General features: G+C 49.0%; 1 protein-coding gene across 9 annotated transcripts in view; it reads left to right on the top strand.

Annotated features, from left to right (window-relative positions):
* Window positions 1–13,260, top strand: part of SLC39A11 (solute carrier family 39 member 11) — a 382,305-nt gene that overhangs the window by 156,599 nt on the left and 212,446 nt on the right. The window lies entirely within an intron of this gene.

Genomic DNA, 13,260 nt, shown 5'->3' with positions numbered 1-13,260 from the left:
CGGTGAGAAGCCCCGTGCTTGTGAGCGATGAAGGAGGTGGTTAAGGGAGCTTCCTCTCTGTTCCGTTTCACAGCTCTTGGGGTGGCGGGGCAGCCCTGCCTCTCCGCCCCTCCGGTGTTGCCCATCCTGGTTTCCTCCCCACCGTGAAGTCTCTCCCTCTCCCTTACACCTGTACCCACCTTGGTGCCCCTCTCCCTTACACCTGTACCCACCTTGGTGCCCCTCTCCCTTACACCTGTACCCACCTTGGTGCCCCTCTCCCTCACACCTTTACCCACCTTGGTGCCTTTCCATCCTTTCTTTCCCCCAACTCTTGCTGCTGTCTCCCCACCCCGTTCCACCCCAGTGCCCAAGCACCCAATACTCACCTCTCAACACCCAGTGACAGGCTCACTTTCTTCCTCCTCTTTTTCTTTTTGAGCAAGATGATGATCCTGTTGATGTTCTTAATAATAAATAGTTTTATGCCCACTTTCTGGCATTTGAGAAGGATTTTAATTGCTTCATTGCTAACCTTGCGTCCCCCCGGAGGCCATCCGCTCCCAGCTGTGAGGTGTTTGGTGGGAATTGGGAGTCCAGCAGAACCCGTGGACTCCAGCAAAACGAAGCGAATCATCCAGGGACCAAACATGGCCTCATGAGCCCTGTGTTGATAACTGAGGGCTAATTTGTTCCCATCTGACTAATTAGCATATCAGCACTGTCCCGCAGTGGCCTGGAAACTATCCTGATTTGTCGCTTAGTGTTCTCAGTTCACTTAGTCCAAAGATCAGCATCATCAGGACACAGGCTCAGGTGTCCCCTGGAGTCACCGTGGATCCAGCCGTGCAAGGAAAGCCGATGTGTACTTCGCAGGGGCAGCACTGCCAGGCCCACCTGTGGACTTTCTTGGGCCGTAAGGAGCTTTTGTCTTTGTGGGCCCCTTCCTCCACCAAAAACAAGATTAAAAAATTATATTTTATAGCTAGGTTGGTATAAGGATGATTATAATCCAGGCTGGATTCATTATTATATATTCATTATTATTCATTGTTTTCTTCTGATTCTAAGAGAAGTCAAAACATTTTGGGGGGGCCCCTAAAAGTGGGCTGTGGGGCACCACACTTCCTCTGTCTAGAGGGTCAGTTGGCTTCCCCGTGGTGGCTGAGCTGAAGCCTCCGCGTGGCAGGATGTCTGGAACATGGAACATGGAACCCTGCCATGGCTGACCAGTGGCTCGGAAGACACTGCATTTGGTCTGTGAGGTTAAGGCTCCGATGGAAGGTTTGTGCTACAGAGAATCAGTAGAATGTTACATCCTGTCCATAACATGGCTCCCAGTTCAGTCATCTAAGGGAAAACACAGACTATAGGAATCTCAGGGTGACAGAGGTCTTGCAGGTAAGATGTCAGATGCTTTGTTCTGTGACATTGTGGTAGGTGCGATTCCAAGGTGACCCCGTATTGTTGCTCGCCCTGGTGTGCACACCATAGAATCTAGTCTCCCCCTAGCCCCTATGATGGGATTTCACCCCCATCCGGTTACAGCTCAGGTCCTCTATCAGTTGACTTTGAGTTCACCCAAAGAGAGATGATCCTGGGAGGGCCTGACCTAATCAGGCGAGCCCTTAAAAGAGGGTCTGGGCCCTTAGTGAAGTCAGGGGGATTTGGAATGAGATAGCATCTCCTGCAGGCCTCGAAGCCAGCAACCATGGTGTGAACTGCCAGTGGTGGTGGGGGGCGCAAGCAAGGGTGTGAGGGGGCCTCTAGGAGCTGAGAGCCCAGTCCCCAGCTGATGACCAGCAGGAAAAGGGGGACCTCAGTCACTGGCCTACAAGAAACTGAGTTCTGCCAACAAGCAGGACACTTGGAGGAGAGCCCCGGGCCTCAGATGAGCTCACAGCCCCGTGATTTTAATTTCAGCCTGCTGAGACCCTGAGCTAAGGGCCCAGTTTAATCCATTCCCGGATTATTGAACCGTGGAAACTGAGCGATAAGAAATGAGTGTTGCTTTCAGCCACCGAGTCTGTGCGATTTGTTGTCGGCAGTGGAAACTCGTACAGTCATGCTGTGTGTCTCGACTTGGTTGTTTGCTTTGGACCTTAGGCTTGGGAAAGAGAGGCCCACATACGCATGGCAGGAAGCAGAAGATCGTTCCTTAGAAGCAGGCTGCTGCTTCGGTGCCTTTCAGCTGCCAAGGCCTCATCGAGCCCAGCGTTAGCTCAATAATTAATTCTGCTCCAAGCAGTTTTGCCTTGGATAAAGCCATTAAAAAAAAAAGTCTGTTCTTCAAAGCCACAGCTTCTCTTTTGAAGTGGTTTGCATGCGATTTGCATGCTATTTCCTTGGTATAAAAACGCACAGGGATTTCCACCCTCACCCTAAGTGTGCCCCCCTCCCCTCCCTGCCCACCTTTGAGTCACTAACTAGCCCCCGATTCCACTTTTTCCAGCCAGCTTACTTTGGACTGTGTAACCCTGGTCGACGGTTCCTTTTAGGAAGCTGTGTGTCTCAGCTTTGGAGGCAGCAATTATCAGGAGGTGGAAGGATTATTTTCAGAATCGGTTTGTTTTCAGACCATGTTGGTCAAGGCCCCGTGGGGATGGTGGACTGCTGGCTGTGAGTGAGGGTGGGAGGCTGAGGAACTGGTGGAAGCAAGGGCTGCTGTGAGGATGAGTGAGGGCCAGTGACAGCGTGGGAAGGCGTCCCCACACCACAGTGCCCACCAACATCCTGTCCCGGCCCCGCTGTCCTTCCAGGCCTCACTCCCCCATGGCCTATGGGCAAAGTCACGCTTTGCCTGAAATGGTCTAAGAGACAAATGGTTTAGGGGACAAACTGAACCTGTGTTGACATCTCAAACCTGCTGCAAATCTTTCTCTCCTGCTCCGTTGGAGTCTGTGCTTGTCTCCCCAGTTCCCTCGACATTGGTTCCCTGAATGTATCGGAAGGTTCAGTGCCTCCAGCATGGCACTTGAGGGTACCTTGGTCCCTTTGAATGACCAGTCTCTGTCTTACCTTTCATTTTAGGCCACCGTTAACAAAAGTAGTCACATTTCTCAGTTTTTGTCTTAAAGCCTGGAGACCTGGATTTTCGGATGGGTGATTGCCCCATAGAATCCTGCTTTAGTTTCCATCTACCTGCCCCTGTGAAGTGACTTTTCATGGGCCATAGTATGTAGGTGGAGAAGAAGTTGAGGTTCATGGTTCCGTATCTCTGGGATTCTACCAGGACCAGAGAGACAGGGCGCTGATCTCCCCTCTATGTGAACACCGTGCTCAGACAGATCTCTCTCTGCTGAATATAGTGCACGCACAACTTGCACCTGGTGTGTGCACATTCCCACACATACCCCTTGATATTGATGGGGTTACTTCTTGAAGATACATTGCCTTAGTCCATTCCTGGTTGCGTGGCTGTGGGAAGAATAAGATGGGAGTCAGGAGTTCTGGGTGCAAATCCTGCTTGTGCCTCTGGTTAATAGGCTCATGTTAAGTTCGTCATTAGCTTGTATGACTCGGTTTCCTCAAAGGGAAAATGGGGTGTGTATTCATCTGCTAGAGCTGCTGTACCAAAGTACCACAGATTGGGAGGCTTAAGCAAAAGAAATTCATTGACTCCCAGTTCTGGAAGGCAGAAGCCCAAGACCAAGGTACTGGCAGAGTGCTGGCAAAAGGGTCTGTTCTTGGCCTCACTCTTGGTTTGCAGATGGCCATCCTGTCCCTGTGTCTTCACATTGTCTTTTCTCCATGCATGTCTGTGTCCAAATGCCCACTTCTTTTAGGAACAACAGTCATATGCCAGTAGAACCCACCATAAGACTTAATTTGAATTGAATTTTACCTCTTAAAAGCTCCTGTCCTCAGGTAGAGTCCCACTCTGAAGTGCCGGGGTTGGGAGTTCAATATTTGATTTTTTGTGGGGGGAATAGTCTGGCCCATAACAGGAGGAATGATGTCACCTGTCAATCTACACCACAAGAAGATATTGAGGATCAGTGGGCTGATACAAGAAAAGGCACATTAGAAGCTGAGCGCGGTGTAGACAAGCGGGTTTGTGCACGCTTGTTCGCTGTGACATTGGGGTCAATACCAAGGATACTTCTTTCCAGCCCAGCCATGTCCTCTGCCTGTGCTCACCCTGGATCTGGGGTTGCATGGTTCCGGTGCTCTGTTCCTGTCCAGAAGTCTGTGGGAGGAGGCCTCTTGAGCAGCCAGCCGGTACTGTGGGGCATGACTGTTTATGGATGGCTCCTTTGCTCTTTTTTTTTTTGTGGAGTCAAGAAAAATCATTTTACAGTTGTCAAAGCTGTAAAGATTAGTGACAAGCCAGACTTTAGCCTTTTCTCGCCTCAGCTGTGCTGTGATAAAGATCTCTTTTCCAGCACTGATAATAGAAGGACTGGATTTTATTATTATTATTTTATTGTGGCTTAAAAAAACAAAAAAGGCTGGGTTTTATAGAATAATTACCTGCTTGGTTTCCCTGTTCTCTCCCTAGTGTGCTCACAAGGGGGGAAGCATATACACACAGATGATAGATCCCACTGACTCATCTTTAAGGGTGATAAACAGACCTTTGTTTATGAAAGTGATAGGGATTTGAGGCCAAGGTACTCCAACCACCCTTTTCATTTTTCTGGATAAAATGTGATCATGTTGCAGGGTAAGGAGAAATATTTTGCTGAATAATCTGAGCATTGGGCACAGCAGTGAATTGCTTGGAGCACTGTTCCCTAAAGCTTTATCTGATGAATATTAATAGGTTTTATATGTGGCCAAATCGGTATGGGAAATTGAAGGATTAAACAAAACGAGATCTTTGCTGTGCAATTTCAGTCTTTATCTGCTTATGTATGGACTATCCCAAACTTTCCATTTTTGTCCATGGAATCCTTTCTCTCAGAGTATCTCACGGAACTAGGAGCTCTGGGAAACTGCAGCTCAGAACAAAAGGAGTCAGTAGGGAGACTTTTGTCGCACATAGAGGTGTGCATGGTGTCTCAGTCGGCATGTTACTTTGACTACAGCAGGTGCAGAGAGTAGTGACCTAAACAGGTCATAATGACCAAGCTATTATTTTGAGCATAGAAAAACAACCATTAGGTCACTATGGATTGTTAAGTTCTCGGTGTTAGTATGCAGTGTGAAAGCAGAGATGGCTGTATTTATTTATTTATTTTCCCCCCAAATCACCACCAATACATTTATTTGAAGAAGAAAGGGTCGAATCTTATCCAGAACTTTTCGATTGGGTAGGATGAGACACACTGATCTGCCGAGGTGGCTGTATTTTGAATGGCAGTTGTTGACGGGGAGGCACGCATGGAGGAGAACCTGTTGTTCGACGTGGTAGGCTGGTGATTTTCCTACTTGACTGATAATACGTATTCATTTTAAAGGAAATAAAACTCACACATTCTCAGTGCTGATTTGAGCTATTTTTACGGTACTGTTGAATACATGTTTGTTTATAAGCACGAATATGCACGAGCATAAAGTTAGGTGTGTTAAGCCTTCTGCTTTTGGCTCAGCAGTCATGAAACCAGAAACTTCTTCAGTTCACATCAAAAGAATAAAATCGATAAAATCAAAACCAACAACATTCTCGGGATGTGGCCAATGGCGTTTTGCTAAAAATAAGCCGCCAGCTGCAAGTGCCAGTGGAACTGATCACCAAGCTTTGGTTCTAGCAAGTCTGTGCCTCAAGGGCTGGTGGATGGAGTCAGCTCTACTGCCGCTGTTCTGGATCTGCTTGGAAGCCTCCACCCTCCACACTGGGCTCCATGAAGTGATGTGGCCTGAGCTTGGCTCTTGCAGTCACCTGTCTAGTGAGTCTGCCCTCAGTTAAAGAAGTGGTGCTTGCTACCAGCTCATCGTAAACACGTAAACACCATCGCCAGCAAAGGGACCGGAATTCCGCACTGGGATTTGGCTATAAAGGGGTCACTGAGTGATTCAGATTTTTGGTATTATTTTTTTCTTTCAATTACCATTTAAGTGAAAATACAAAACTAAAAAATTTTTATTGACCTCTTTCAGACCTCTGTGAATGTGTCCTGGGGTTCCTATTGGAGAAGCGTTGTTCTAGGCAATGAGATTTTGGTTTGTGGGTTTAATCTAGAGCAGTTGTTTGTAGCCTAGATCCATGGAGGGCTGCCTGGACTTCATGGGCTTCCTGACATTGCACACAGTGTTTTGTATTTCTGTGTATATGTGCTGTGGGTAGGCTGCAAAAAGTGCTCATCCATATTCTGACACGGTGACACTAGACCCTCCTAACAAGAGGTACAGTGGGTTCATCCACCCCTTCAGTCTGGATGGTCATTGAGTTGCTGTGGTCGATTGGATGCTAGGAGATGTGATACAAGCAGAGACTTGAACAGCACTTGACTTCTCTTGCTGCCTCTGAAACCCTGAGTTTCCCATATGAATGGGCTCAGTCTAGCCTGCTGGAGGATGACAGGCCACCTGGAGAAGAATCCAGGTCTCCTAGTCAACAGTCGGCCAACTGGGGCCAACATCCTGCTGGCTGACAGATGCAGGTGCTCGACCATCCAGCCCCCAGGTGAGCTGTGAGCTGCGCACAGGTGCACAGCGAGACCAGGGAATATTAGCCAATCCTAGGCAGATCAGCAGCGGTGCCCAGCAGACTGTAGGCTTAAGAGCAATAATAACTGGCTGGTTTTTAAGCCACTAAGCCTTGGGGTGTTTTCTTACCTAGCAATAAATGCATGATACACATTCATTTTTTTTCTGGGAAGAGAGACTTGGTCTTTCAACAGATTTTTGGAGGGCCTGATACCCTCTGAAAGGATAACAGTTCAGAAAAGTTTGCCTGAGAGAGACCAGGTGGGGGATCTCAAACTGTTGAAGAGCCAGAAGAGGCTCAGAATGGATTAAATGGGTGTATTTTAATGAATTCTAGGTCTAGATTCTCTGGTTGAATTCTCCTGGGTCTAGGAGTAGGTGAAGAGGGATGGATGATCATGAAGTATTAGAAAGAAAATGCCTCATTATCTGTGGGTACTTGCATTCCTTCAGATTTGTCTTATTGTTTCAAAGAAAAGTTACATCTCAAGTTACAAGAAAAAGCACATTGATCTGGAAAACTGTGCCAAGCCCCATGGCCCTGTCACCCACGCTCGGGGAGGGCCTCCCTCTTGGGAACCCTGGCGTAGGTCTGCCTGCTGGGAAGGGCGCTTGCAGGACTTGCTGTGTAGGCTTTCCTAGAGCTGCATCTTTGTAGAGCTGCTATGGTGCTTTAAAATCTGTCTTACATATTGAAATTGACTTGATTATGAATAATAATGTGGCATTACAAATAGGAGAAGGTATTGTCTCTAAAAAGAATTTGAGCAATAGCAAATTTCCAGGGCTTAACCATAGCTAGAAGTCTGTAATTACCTTCCCCTATTGTGAAGCTTCAGACTAAGGTCCTGGAGGAGATGGGAGGAAGCTGGAAGGTGTGGGCTTGGAGGGGGCGGGGCCTCAGAGTGGGAGGGTCTTACCTAAGGGGAGGGAGCCGGCTTACGTCACTCTTGAGTGTTTCTGCCAGGGAGGGGAGTGGAGATGGAGCCTTTGGGGGTGGGGCCGCTGTAGGTAGCTACGCCCCCCTCTGTGGCTCAGAGCTGATATGGAGGCCATTACATGATCATTAAGAGGACAGAGGCAGGGGGTGGGTGGAAAATCATGCTTTTTTGCCATTAGCTAGTATGTATGTCTTTAACACTTGGAAGCCTTCTCTTTTCCTCTCTGCACTGACCCTTCTTTCTCAAGGCCTGGACATTTGGTGGCCGCCTGTCTTTGTTTTCTATGTTACACATTTCCCCTCTCATTTTGGAGATTTTGCAGTGCCCTTCATCCTGGCACGTGAACCAAATGATGGACACCGACGCTACGCTGGGCCCCGGCAGTAGAGCTGGAAGACACTTAAAGCTCTGGCTTTAAGGATCTCACGCTTTCGACACGGTCAAGGAAACCGGAAGTCACTGTGCAGTTTGCTAAGCGTGTTGGTGGAAGCACATGTGGGATGTCAGGGGAGCACAGAGAGGGAGGCATGTATGCTCCAGGCTAGGCCGGGTTTATCCAGGAAGGCTTCTGGACGAGGGGGCTCAGGCTTCTTCAGTCAGCATTTTAAAAGCATCAAGTGTGGAACAGTTAGAAGCTTGAGAACCTGCCTCACTGGCCACCGATTGGGTGTCGTGCTGTTGCACTAGGGAGAAGGGACTGAAGCTGGGTCAGAGGCACAATCCTAGTGCACTCAGGCAAGGGAGATCATGCTTCAGAAACCAGTGGGGATCAGGTACTTTGGCTTGTCATTCTCCCTGTCTTTAGGCCTCCTGGCTGTGACCCATGATCCCCGAACATGTAAGCAAACCGAGCGAGGCTAGGAAGACGGTAGTGTTCTGCCTGACAGAGCCCGAGGCAGGATTGCACCCTCTGTCTCAGTGTCTGTGTTGCTCTGTGTCCCTGTTTGCTTTGAGGCCAGCTGCTTGTCACCCTGAGCCAGCCTGGCCCTGGGCAGCAGGCTGTTGCTGGGCTCCCCGGGAGAGAAGGTCATCTATTATGTAAGCGTCATCCATATTCTGGCTGGTGATCAGGGATGACATTTAATTTTTTTTTCATTATGTGGAATAATTTAAGATTGCATTATGAGTGTCGTTATTATAACAATTTCTCAGTAATAAAACCAGCATCTGTTATTTGACATCACCTGTGTGTTTGGGTAAGCGGGGATGGCAGGAGGCAGAGGCCGGGGTCGGGGAGGAGGCAAAGCCCCCACACAGGCCTCCAAGTCCCCTCCCCAGCATCAGTGCACCCTGAACGCCAGCCTCATTTTATCTGTAGCTGGAAGGGGGAACCAATCAATCCTCTGACCTTTCCCTCTGCCCTTTATCAGGGAGTTTTGACCCTCTGACAAACCCAATGAAAGAGACTGCGCCCTGTGGGGCCAGGGAAGCACAGAGTGATCAGGGCTCCCCCAGCCCGAGTCAGCACCACAGGAGGTGTGCCCAGGGTCAGAGGTCCGGCTGCTCACCTTCTCCTGACACTTGTTAGTAGTGATGACACATCCCAATGGGGGAAGAACCAGAGACAGGCGAGGCTACTCTTGGGGCTCAGAGCAGCGCATCAGGTTCCTTGCAGGGAGTTTGGGGGGCTACAGGGGGAGCTTTGGTGCTGGATGGCATTTACCCAGTGTGCTTTGCATGGGGGGCTTTCCTTTGCCATTAGCAACTTCATCTGGAGGTACTGCATCCTGTTGGTTACATTCTAGGCTTTTCCTTTTCTGACTCGTTTCTTTGGGGCTCTAGAAACATCAGTAACCAGCAGCTGTCCGCTACGTGCCTGGGGCAGCAAACCCTGGGAAACAGTACCTGGATTTTATTTCTTGAAGGAAATGCACAGGTTATTTTCCAACGCCTTTTTGCTTCCAAGGGAGGTGTATCTCAGGGTCGCTTTCCCTCCCCTCTGCCCATCCCCCTCATTTTATTCCCTCCTCCTTTCTCTTTTTCTCCTCTCTCTTTCCTTCTGGAAAATGCCAATTGTTCTCCAGCTCCTGCCTCTTTGCAGGCCTTTCTAGAGTGGGCAGAAATTGCTCTGTTTATTCTGAGCCAGGGACTTGCCCCAAACCGTTAATAATAATAATAATAATGATGATAATAATAATAATAATTCTGTCATAGGAAGACAGAGATCTCAAGTTCTGTGGCCCTGGATAGGTGGGTTGCCAGGTGCCTCCCAGCAGTCCCCCTGCCTCCCCACTGCTTTGCACTGAGCTGGGTTTGGAGGCATCAGCAGGGATGGGGGAACAGGGTGGGGAAAGGACCTCAGGGAGGGAGGGGAAGAGGCAGGAGGAAAGGGAGTCTGAGAGCCTGGGAGGGAGTCTGGACATTGGGCACCTTAACATGTGTGAGCTACAAGGTGACACAGCAGCCCTCAACTCTCCAAAGCCCCAGGAGCCCGGCTGAAGCTGCCAGAGCGAGAAGAGCAATTCGGGGTCCTGCTGGGGGGCAGCCGCCGGGCTCTCAGGGCTGAGGCGGAGAGTCGGGAACAGCTTGCCTTAGTCAAATGTTTGCCCTGAGAGCTCAAGCTCTCACCTCGCCGTCCTCACAGGGCTGCAAGGAGTGAAGTAGTGTGAATGCAAAGCTTGCAGAGATTTTTTTAAGAGGCCCCCGAAATGTAAGAGCGATAATGTCAAGGAAAGAGGGGTGTGCTGCCGTCAGCAAAGCCAGAGGCGACAGAGAGCAGGGATTTCTCCCCGGGCTCGAGGTCACTCCCACCCCGGCCAAGGCAGTGTTTATTTGAGGCAGTGCCTCCTCACTGCCGTCTCTGTGCTCGTCCTCGGGGGACAGACGGGGCCCTGTGGAGCCAGGGGTGCTGTAGCCCTGTAGGATGAGAGCCCCTTTGACCAAGTAGGAGCTTCCTGATTTTTCTCTCACCTTCCTGGACATCATGGTAAAGCCATCAAAGCGGGGTTGACATCTCCCACAGGGGCTGTTCTTTGAAATTTCAAGGGACAGGTTTCTGTGTTTTCATCAGCAGTTGAAAGTGCTGGGTGGGGGTGTCGGGAATCCCAGAAGGGATTTGGAAGGGAGCCCTGGGAGGCCAGCTGGTGCTGGGCTCAGGGACACGTGGACAGTGGTGCCAGTCACGGAGCTTAGGGGAAGCTCTCCGTGGCACCTCTCCTTCTGAAGGCCCACTGTGGGCTCGAGCTATAGGAGGGGTGGGTCCGGGCAGGCATGCTCGGCCTTGTCTGGCTTTTAAAAGGGCAGCTTCTAAGTGAAGCTGGGGAGGGATTTCCTCAGTACCCCCACCCGCCTGCACTGAAATAAAGCAATACACCCAGCAGAATATAGAGGGATAAAATGAAAAGAACATAGGTTGATAAAATGGTCACAGGATATCGTGGGGAAGGGGGAGGCATGCCCTGCTGTTTCTTGCCTGAAACATTGTCCTAAGAAATCAGCGTGGCTTTTCCCCTCATTTTCAAGTCTTCATTCGACACTACCTTCGCAGAAAGGCCTCCCTTAGCATCTCATTTGAAGGAGCAGCCCATCTTTCCATTTCGTAAAGAGCTAGCACACAAAAAATGCTAAACCCATGCCTGGCACAGGGCTAGAACCCAGTGCGTGTTGCTGTCAAACTAGGACGGCTGTGAGAACTGTGGCTTATTTTTCTTCTTAACATTATCACTACCTGGCACTCTGTTTCACTCAGTATTGAGAGCTGATTGTCTCTGGAAGGAGAATGCATGATTGATGAGGACCAGGGGCTTGGCTGTTGTGCATCGCCAGAGCCTGAAATAGTGCTGGTACGCAGTGGATGCTAAACAAGAATTTGCCGAATACATGAAGGGCGGTAGGCTTCCAAGGGAAAGTAGCAAAATTTTTATCTTTATAGCAAAAGAGGGTCTGTAAGTCTCAGAATTACCAGTAACGCAGGGAGCTTTGGGGCCTGATCATCCTAAACCTTTCTAAAGCAGGTTTCCCAGCCTTGGCACTATTGACATTTGGCCAGATCATTCTTTGTTGGGGGGCTTGTCTGTGCCCCAGAGGATGTTTAGCAGCTTCCCTAGCTTCTACCCACCAGATGCCAGCACCCTTCCCCTGAACCCCACATACAAAAATGCCCATTGCCAAAGGTCCCTGGGGCTGAGCTGCGTGGGCAGAATCACCCCTGTTGAAAATCATCATTCTCAGTAAAACCAGGGTTTCTCCAAGCTGCGCTGTACTAAATGGGCTCCAGTCAAATAAGCATCTTTGAGCATATTAATGCTGCTGCATTTCTGCTGTGATGAAGTGGTTCTTTTCCTGATCCTTCCCCCAGTTACGCATCACTCACATTATAAAAAGAAGGGAGACAAAGGAAGGAAAAGCAGCTGACACACTCTTGTAGCAAAACGGCTTTATTGCTGCAATGATTCCTCAGACATCAGCATGAGATACGGACTTAGAAATAAAGTACATAAACAAACAAAGCTACAACTCTGGGGCTCACGGCACATGGCACAGACACCAGCTGTCACTCGGGGATATGGTGAGAAGGGGCTTCTCAGGGGAAGAGACTGGCCTTCTCGAAGTCCCTTCTGTCTCCAGGACTCTGTCCATCTGGAGTGTCAGCCTTGACTGTGATGCAGTGTGACAGGCGGCCTTTCTGTATTTCTCCCAGTGACAGAGCAGGTGACGTCCTGCAGCCCCTGGTATTCTGCGGGGGGCCTGAGAACTTACACAAGGTGACTTGAACAGAACTACAAGGGCTGTCCTCTCTTTAAAACGAGGTTAAATGAGGTGTGTGCATCTTATTACAGAGCATTATAGACGACGTTGCAAGCGAGTGATTGGGACAATATTGATGTACTGGACAAATGTGAAGATGTGAGAAGAAGAGTTTATGTTTTCATGTTCAACAATTCATTGGAAAGAAATAATGAAATAAAATATCTGACCCATTAGATTCTTTTTCTGATCCCTGATCAATAAGAATATAAAATGTGTGTGTGTGTGTGTGTGTGTGTGTGTGTGTGTGTGTGTAAACACACCAGGCATAACTTCTGTGGGATTCCTTCATGAAAGAAACCTAGTCAAGAAGAGAGTTTTAGTATTTCCTTATGAATAGATGCATTTCAGTGATTGGATCATAGCCTTCTCCGCTCCTGTATTACACAAATTTTAAATGAAAACTTTTGTTTGTTTGGGACTGTTTTTGCCTGGTTTTAAAAAAATACGTGATTTTCCTTATCAAGATGATTCTGCTCACCTTCCCTTAGCTTCTAGGTGTTTGTGTTGGTGGGGTCTCCCGACTTCCTTACTCCCCTTGGGGTCCTGGGCATTTGTAAGGTGTCATCAGGGTTGAGGGTTCCCACTGATTGACGCCTTTGGAAGAGAAGCTCACGGCCCCATCCTGGAGTCACTTCTTCGCTCCTACCTGGAACTTCAGCTCCATCAGAGCTGGGGCTTTGTCTTGCTCACCTAGTATCCAGAGAGTTGGCAGTCAGTAAATGTGTGTTCACTAAACATGGGGATCAAAATAAACGCTCTGCTTAGTTAATGCAGAAACAGTTGTATTAACTAGTTCCAGACAAAGCAGCGGGGTGATGTGGTTGTTGGAAGGCCCTCTGGACTGCAGTCCAAATATGTGTCCTCTGAGACCCAGTTTCCTTCCTTTGAGGTGCTGTGGTTTGAATGTCCTCCACTTCTGATCTTGTGAGAAATGTGAAGGTGATGAATTCCTGTAAGCATTGATCTTGGTTCCCATACTGAGGCCGCCCTGGGGGCGCTC

This window comes from Manis pentadactyla, chromosome 4 (genome assembly GCF_030020395.1).
Source record: "Manis pentadactyla isolate mManPen7 chromosome 4, mManPen7.hap1, whole genome shotgun sequence".
Classification (NCBI taxonomy): Eukaryota; Metazoa; Chordata; class Mammalia; order Pholidota; family Manidae; genus Manis; species Manis pentadactyla.
This window is presented reverse-complemented; position numbering and strand designations above follow the sequence as displayed.